The sequence below is a fragment of the Lepidochelys kempii genome, chromosome 4, assembly GCF_965140285.1.
Source record: "Lepidochelys kempii isolate rLepKem1 chromosome 4, rLepKem1.hap1, whole genome shotgun sequence".
Classification (NCBI taxonomy): domain Eukaryota; kingdom Metazoa; phylum Chordata; order Testudines; family Cheloniidae; genus Lepidochelys; species Lepidochelys kempii.
Genome location: NC_136383.1, coordinates 41,721,712 through 41,731,000, shown reverse-complemented (window position 1 = coordinate 41,731,000; position 9,289 = coordinate 41,721,712).

Genomic DNA, 9,289 nt, shown 5'->3' with positions numbered 1-9,289 from the left:
GTTTTGGAATGAGTTATCTTATTAAATATAGAGACCAGTAAGATATTTTTCTTGGCTTGCAGTTGGACTTTTTTTAAAGACATTGGTTTCTGAATCTAATGAAGAGAGATCTTGAGTAATATACACAGATGTGCGTATGTATAAATTATATAATTAAGAATTTATATAGATATAAATTTAAAAAATATTTTATTCAGTAACGTGTTAGGTGGTCTTCACAAAACAAGTGGTTTCATTTGAAATCTATAAATTTAAACGCATAAGGGACAAGACATGAGTAGGAGCATTTCAAACAAATGTTTTCATTTAAACCTATGGTATAAATATTAAAGTGAAAAGACACTATGGTATTTTGAACTATGCTTATTTAAAAATATGTACTGCTTTAGTGCCATATTCCTTTTGATATTTGCAAAGATTTTCTTCTCACAAAATCACCAGGGAAGAAGTTATACAAAGAACTGTAGCATCAATGTTAAATGCCTTTTTGAGAGCGAGAGCCCTATTTTACCTGTAGAAGTAGTTAGCCTTCACTGACTTTTGTCTGTTAACTGTATTGGAGGGGAGGGATAACAGATTCTCATGGTATTTCTCTTAAACTATATATTTTTTTAAAATTAGTAAAAGCAAGAAAACAAAAATCTATGTATCAAGAATGTCTGAGAACATTATTTAAGAACATTATCATGTAAATGGCTTCTAAACAATGTCACTGTTGTATACATATGCTCTACATATGGAAGTTTCTTGGGGTGGTTTACCTTTGGAAGCAGTTGCCTATAATTATCTTTCACATTAATGAACATTCTTTATTTCAGAGAAGTTGTAATCTGGAGGTTAAGTTAACAGTTGTATTGTGATGGCAGTGTAGCTCTATATTGATGTCAAGCTTGTAGGTCCTTTATCAGTTGTCTGCTTCAGCATATTCAGTCTAGTACAAATATCTTTGATGCTACTTCACTTACAAAAGTCCCTGTAGAGCCTAGAGTTCTCAGATGCTATCAGACTGTGTGAGTAGACAGGAGTATAGCATAACTAACTGAAACCTTATATCCCCACCTGGATCTTAGGTACTTTTGTAGCACTTACTCTTGAATTCTCTCCAGCACAGGAATGTATGACCTGGGCATAATTTGGGATCAGTCACTTTTGTGTAATGTGCTTTAGCTGTCTTTCCAATGCTAATGTCAGGTTTTTCACAGCATATTGAGAGAGAACAATATCTGCTTTAGTAGTTCTGTGGGGTTTCCTTAATTGCACTCTACAGTAGTTTTTGCTCACAAAATTCATTACCCAAAACTAATGAGTGGCTGCTGCTCTAGAATGTATAGAAAGGTAACTATCGGCTCTGTTCTTGTCAGTAACAATTCTGCATCCTTCTCTCTGCGGCAAGACTGTAAATGTGAACATAGATTAAATGAAGGATGTATGAGCTCAACTGGTGTAATTTTGACCCCACTAAAAAATCATGGGTTCATAAGTTTGACTAGAACTCAAATGTCATGGGGTTCACATTTCACTTTGAAGATATTGGGCGCGTATGTGTGTGTGTGGGGGAACGGGACAGCACAGAGGCAGAAAGGGAATAAATCCAATGAAAACACAGGCCCTGATTCTGCAAATTGCTCCACACAGATGAACCCCGCAAAGTCCATCCCCGCCACACTGAGGTTAATGAATACCATGTAGATTTAAAGGTCTGTCTGCATGAAATAGCTTGTAGAGTTTGGGTCAGAAGGTGGAAAATTGAGCAATAAATGAAAATAAAATAGAACTGGGAAAAATGGAGTAGTGGGGGGTGGGTGAAAAAGAAATTCTAATGGCAAAATTAAAGTGTATGTATACTATATACAGGACATTAACCTAGCACTTGGGAGGTGGTCTCCTATCATTAATATACAGCACAGGCTTCTCTTTAGCTAGAAATACATTTTTGTAATGGAATCTCCTTTTTAGAGGAAAAGTTAGTTTAATTTAAAGGGAAAAATATTTCTCAAACTCAAGAAATATTTTGAGAGGGTTTATAAACCCTCAAACTCCATGAGTTTCTTTCTTCCCAAGTACAAACATATAGGGTTAATACTAGATATGTTTTGCTATTGGAACTACCTTTATAGTCACTATGGGAAATAGATATATGTCCTAAGTATGTAATTTACACACAATTGTGTGTGTGCGTTTGTGCACGCATATACACACTGGAGGGAGAGGGGGAATGTTCATCATTTCCCAGACCTCCATGATGTTGAAGAGTTTTCATTTATTATGCGGGGCAATGCAAGATAGTTTGCTAAATCCCAATCTAAAGTAATTGAGTAGTTTTTTTCCTTTTCCCCTCTCCTAGTACGTCACTTAGCCATTTGACATGAGCATTTGTGTGCACGCACGCGAGCATGTGCAATTTCCTAAGCTCTAATGCTATGATATTGTACAGTGCTCCAGTCCCAAGTTTTCAGCTGTGAACAATAGTGCATTATATGTTCAGGATCCTGACATATGACACGCTGAGAATGAGCCAGCAGAGGAGAGCAGCTGCTGCTCAGGCCATGCCTCTGAATTCCTCCCTTTCTCCACCTCAGTACAGAGCCAAGTGATTCCTTTCAGTGAAAGCAAATGCATCCCATGAGTACTCTGTAAACGCGGCTGGAAAGGAAATAGACCACATGGTTATGTGAACACCCTATGCCAGAACAAAAAGCAACTTTTCAGCATCCAGAAAGCAACAAAGCTGAAGCAGGGCTGTATGGGTTTTCCTCATACTCTTGATAAAATGTTAAAGCTTGAAAGAAAAATACTGTATGTTCACTCCCATTCATTAATATTCATTATCATAGGCTTTCTTCCTGAAATTTACTATTATTTATTTAGAGCCAGAGGGGAGGAAGGTGCTTTACAACAGACAAAAACACAAGGTCCCTGTGCAATGTTTTGGCACCATGTCATATTTTGTATGATCATCATATAGGGATCACCTGTAAGCAGCAGCTGCACCTAAAGTAAATCAATCAGAGCAAGACTTATGCAGAGTGGACTTTACTCATGATAGAAACAACTGGCACACATTTCTCCAATACATTCCAGTAAAAAGAACTTTTGCCGTTATCTGTGCCAATGCAATCTGATGACTCACTGTAATTTGACACCCCAACCCCTCCTTATAGAAGAATAAAGAAAGCTTATTAAATTCACTATTAACATAGCTGTATTCTAATCAAATATTTAAAAATATTTGTATTTACCTTCCATGCATATTATTCCAATATTACCTTTGCATAGATTTAATTTCTCTGGTGATTTCACAGCACAGGTATTATAATGACTGTCGTTATCTTTTTGCTTCTTTGACAGTGTAAAGAATTTTTTCAGGTGTAATCAATGGTGTTGCAAAGTCTTTCTGTATTTTCTGTCCTAAATAGGATCTTAATATCTGTAATTTGCCTCTGACAGTGCCAGATTGTTACTGATCATAGAGATCCCTCATGTGCACTCAGGTCTTTCTCATGTTGCTGTTGTAATATCTGGATTGTTTAATCTGTTTGTTTAGTGCAGTGGTTCTCAACCATTTCAGACTTACTGTACCCCCTGTACCTTACTGTACAAATCAGGAGTCCGATTTGTCTTGCATAACCCAAGTTTCACTTCACTTAAAAACTACTTGCTTCCAAAATCAGATGTAAAAATACAAAAGTGTCACAGCACACTTATTGAAAAATTGCTCACTTTCTCATTTTGTCTGTATGAAATTTTAGTTTGTACTAACTTTGCTATTGCTTTTTATGTAGCCTATTGTAAAAATAGGCAAATATCTAGATGAGTTGATGCACTGCTGGAAGACCTCCACATACCCCCACAGGTACATGAACCACTGGTTTAGTGCACCATGCCAAGCCAATTCTAGCTCTTCTGTGCTTTCATTCTCCTACCCGCATGTGTCCCTAATGAATTATTTTTATCCTTTCTCATTTACACTTATTGAGAGAGGGCTCACAGACTAACATAATTGCATTTTCTCTTTTCAGATTAGTGCATAGTTTGTTTCTGTGGAAATGAAAGACTTTGGATCTAAAAAATGTTAGCTTGCCTTCTTGTACTAACACAAATCCAGCTCTTTGCTTGGATCCATCCACCTAAACTGTTCCTCTGTATTCAGTACTGGGTTCACAATGGCACCATAGAGCCGGACCCATGCTTGGAAGAGGCCCCTGCTCTGCTTGCACTGCGCCCTGAGACCCCGCCAGCCCACTGGCTTCCCCCGCCTACCACTTGCTCCTCTTGGCTGGCCCAGGGCTCCTCTCCACCCTCTGGTCCCACCCACTGGCTCCTCTGCCCCCTGGCTGGACCCCAGTGCACCTCCCACTCAGGGCAGTCTCTGCTTCCCACTACCTGTGGGGCTCCACCTATCTCCCTGGAGCTGAGCCACCTGGGACTGGTGCAGAAGCCTGGCCACTCTTGGCCAGTTTGGGGGTGGAGGGGCAGTGTGGGAGGCTTGGCTGGGCCCCTCTAGGTAAGTGGGTCCTGAGGCAGCGCGGCTGGGGCAGGCCCTGGCCTGGCTGATCACACCACTCCTGAGGGGCTGGAGAGATTTCTCCATCCTGGAACTAGCCCTGACTGTGCTGCTGGCTCAGGCCTACAGACACTGTCACCTCCCAGCAGGGCTGGTGAGCCCAGCCGGGAGGCAGGACATGGGGGAGTGGGTCCCCTGTGGGTATGGGGGGTGCTGGGCTGTGAGGGGGTGGGGAACGTGTGTGTGTGTGTTAGGGCACATGGGAGTGGAGGTTCTGTGTGGGGTGCTGGGCAATTGTGGTGGGGCTGGGGGCAGGGCTGGGTAGGGATGGTGTTGTGCAGGGTGTTGTGCATTTGTGGAAGGGGTCTGGCAGGGGGTGCTGGGCATAGCAGGTCTGGGGGGGGCTTTGGCCATAGGGAGTTGGGGGGGCGGAGGGATTGCAGAAGTGCCAACTTCCCTGGGGGTACTTGACCCCCGCTCTGCCCCGGGCCCCACTCCCACTCCACCCTTTCTCCCAAGGCCCCACCCCACCTCCACCCAGCTTCTTTCTGCCCCATTCCGCACACTTTCTTGAGCACCTCTGCCCTTGCTTCGCCTCTTCATGCCCCTGCTCCTCTCCCTGTCCCCCAGTGCTTCCTGCCCGCCACTGAACAGCTCATCAGTGGCGAGCAGGAGGCACTGAGGGGGAAAGAGGAGGAGCTGATCAGCAGTGGGTGCTTAGCACACACTTTTTTTTTTCTGTGGGTGCTCCAGCCCCAAAGCATCCATGGAGTTGGTACTGATGGGCAGGGCTGGGTGGCTTGGCATGGGCCTGCTCCTAAGGGCAAGGGGTATGCTGGGAACATAGGGCTGGACGGGACACTGTGCATCTGTAAACTGCTGGTTTATAGACCGTGCCCTGCACTGAGTGGGGTGGAGTGGGGCTGCCCCTGCCATGCCATGCCCCATTGCCCCTGGCTGGCCCCTCGCTCTGGGGACCGATCTCCCTGCGCCATGCTCCACTGCCTCCAGGGGCCTACAAATAGGTTTGGTGCTGGCCCCACAAAAGATTAATCCGGCCCTTTTCTGTATTTATATCATTATTTGGCACTGTGCCTACACTGGTAATTAATCGCTTCATTTTAGTGAAGACCCAGAGGGCGTATCTGAATATTTCTGCTTTGTGCCACTAATCAGTTTTCACAATTCCAACTATATATATATATATATATATATATGTACTTTCCTTTGTAAGCAAAAACATATAAAATCTGGCCAAGAGATGCAGAAATCTACTTCCATAGTCTCATTTTTCAGCAAGTTGAAAGCACAAATTAATATATGGCATGACATCCAGGCAGGAGAAAACCAATTCTAGTAACAGTGGGCACAGTTTAAAAAACAAAAAACCCTCAAGCAACCCCTTAACTATGGGATCTCAGCTTTGGAATGTGTGTAGTACTAATTTAGGGCACATGCAAGCACACTGAACGGAAGCAAGAGCAGAAGTAACTCTTTTGAGCTCCACAACACTCCAGTGTTTACAGATGGCCAGTGTATGAGTTGACAGTGATTGTAAAGTTATACCATATTGAGGTGTATATTTCTGCAGATATGCTATTACTGGTCTGATAGCAAATTGCTATGTTTGTTTCTGTGTGAAGTTGTGTGTGGGGGGGGTTGTTTTGTTGTTTCCAGGACTATCTGATGTCCCAGTTAGGATTTCTCCTACCATCTCCCATGTCTGTAGAGTCCACACCAGGGGTTAGCTTTTTGTGTGTGGATATTTTGAGATTCCTCTTTGTGGGGCCATCTTTGTGGAGGTATGTCAAGTAGAAGTTTTGCCTTGAGCTAGGTTTTATAATAAATTGCTAAACTTTTCTTCCCTCCACAGTACAGCTCCGATTAAAGGGGGGCAGGGGTATAGAATGCCAGCTCTTCTTTTCCCCAGAATTTCAGCTTTCACTACACATATCCAGGCTGCAAAGAAAATCTTGTAAAATGTGACCTGAATGTAACTGGTACAGTGATGTCTACCTGAATTTGCAGACAGCCTGAAAGAATAGCTCTGATTAAATTTAGCTGTTCCATTCATTAAATTTGGTGTTAACTCAGATGCCAATTTTAAATATCACTTTGTCACTTCTTATGAAAGCATGGAAAAAAGAAGAATTATATCTCAAGAATTATACTAGGGATTCTCAACCCCGCCCATCCCATATTACTAACTCTGAGGGGGATCCAGAGTGGAAAAAGTTAAGAACCACTGAGTAACATAATCTACTCTGAGTGACAGCACATTTTGGGTCCAGGAGTGAGTGGGTTTGTGAAGGTCTTGATTATTTTTCTCTAATCAGGAGGGGACAAAGCCCATGAAGCCCAATAGGGCATTTGAGCATCACCAAGGAGCTTCACACAGCCAATCATCCAAATCCCAATGACATGGAGCCAAGCCCTAGGAGCCCCGCAGAGCTCCGCTGACCCCAGAGATGATACATGATCATATTTTGAACATCTGCATAATCTATTGAGAATCACAGAATTTTTTTGGCATATAACTGGATGGAGCTTATCTTGAGGATGCCATATGAGAGACTACCACTGTCTTCTATTTTTTCCCCCTCCAATTTGACCCTGCCCCACTGTGTGCAAGTGCAAGCCATAGGGAGCATATGACTATGAATATTGAAAACCTAATCTAAGTGAACGTAGAGAGAGGCAGACTTCAGAAAAGAATGTGTCTGAATGTTCATGCTACTTTTTAATAAGTAGCTGAATTTTTTTTTTTTTTTGCAAAGCACGAAGGAAGGAGTTGTTACCCATCTGTAGCTGATGCAACATTTAGGGGCATAACTAGTGTTCTGGATTTTTTCCAGAGCAAGGTGATTCTTTTTATTTTCAGATAAACAAACCTACTTTCTAAATTGGGAGGCTGATGTTCACTTGGTGAAGGAGTTACCATTATCAGAAAGTGTTTCCCCAAGATGTGACTTAAACATTGCACTTCAGGTACACTGAACTCTGATTTTCCAAATGTGGAAAACTTGGCTGCATACTTGGTAGGAGTGAGGTTTCTGCACCCATACTTGCCTGGGATGTGTGTGTGGTGGGATGGAGGGGGAGAGAGTGAACCTGGTTTAAGATGAGAAAATAAAATAATCACTGATTATGTATGTATTAGGGGTAGCCTTAGAGTCACAGGCTCTGAGCAGGCCAGGAGAGATCATAGAAGATTAGGGTTGGAAGAGGCCTCAGGAGGTCATCTAGTCCAACCCCCTGCTCAAAGCAGGACCAACCCCAACTAAATCATCCCAGACAGGGCTTTGTCAAGCAGGGCCTTAAAAACCTCTAAAGATGGAGATTCCACCACCTCCCTAGGTAACCCATTCCAGTGCTTTGCCACCCTCCTAGTGAAATAGTGTTTCCTAATATCCAACCTACACCTCCACCACCGCAACTTGAGACCATTGCTCCTTGTTCTGTCACCTGCCACTACTGAGAACAGCCGAGCTCAATCCTTTTTGGAACCCCCCTTCAGGTACTTGAAGGCTGCTACCAAATCCCCCCTCAATCTTCTCTTCTGCAGACTAAATAAGCCCAGTTCCCTCAGCCTCTCCTCAGAAGTCATGTGCCCCAGCCCCCTGAACATTTTGGTTGCCCTCCGCTGGACTCTCTCCAATTTGTCCACATCCTTTCTGTAGTAGGGGGCCCAAAATTGGATGCAATACTCCAGATGAGGCCTCACCAGAGCCTAATAGAAGGGAATAATCACTTCCCTCGATCTGCTGGCAATGCTCCTACTAATGCAGCCCAATATGCCGTTAGCTTTCTTGGCAACAAGGGCACACAGCAGACTCATATCCAGCTTCTCATCCACTGTAATCCCCAGGTCCTTTTCTGCAGAACTGCTGCTTAGCCAGCCAGTCCCCAGCCTGTACCGGTGCATGAGATTCTTCCATCCTAAGTGCAGGACGCTGTACTTTTCCTTGTTGAACCTCATCAGATTTCTTTTGGCCCAATCCTCTAATTTGTCTAGGTCCCTCTGGACCCTATCCTTAGTCTCCAGCGTATCTACCTCTCCCCATCCCACCCCCCCATCTTAGTGTCATCCATGAACTTGCTGAGGGTGCAATCTATCCCATCATTCAGATCATTAATAAAGATGTTGAAGAAAACTGGCCCCAGGACCGACCACTAGGGCTCTCTGCCTGATATCAGCTGCCAAATAGACATCAAGCCATTGATAACTACCTGTTGAGCCCAACAGTCTAGCCAGCTTTCTATCCATTTTGTAGTCCATTCATCCAATCCATAATTTTTTTAATTTGCTTGCAAGAATACTGTGGGAGACCGTGTCAAAAGCTTTGCTAAAGTCAAGGAATAACACGTCCACCGCTTTCCCCTCATCCACAGAGCCAGTTATCTCATCATAGAAGGCAATTAGATTAGTGAATTGGTGAATCCATGCTGACTTTTGCCCTTGGTGAATCCATGCTGACTGTTCCTGATCACTTTCCTCTCCTCTAAGTGCTTCAGAATTGATTCCTTGAGGACCTGCTTCATGATTTTTCCAGGGACTGAGGTGAGGCTGACTGGCCTGTAGTTCCCCGGATCCTCCTCCTTCTCTTTTTTAAAGATGGGCACTACATTAGCCTTTATGCAGTCGTCCGGGACCTCCTCCAATCACCATGAGTTTTCAAAGATAATGTCCAATGGCTCTGCAATCACATCAGCCAACTCCCTCAGCACCCTTGGATGCATTAGATCCGGACCCATGGAATTGTGCATGTCCAGCTTCTCTAATTA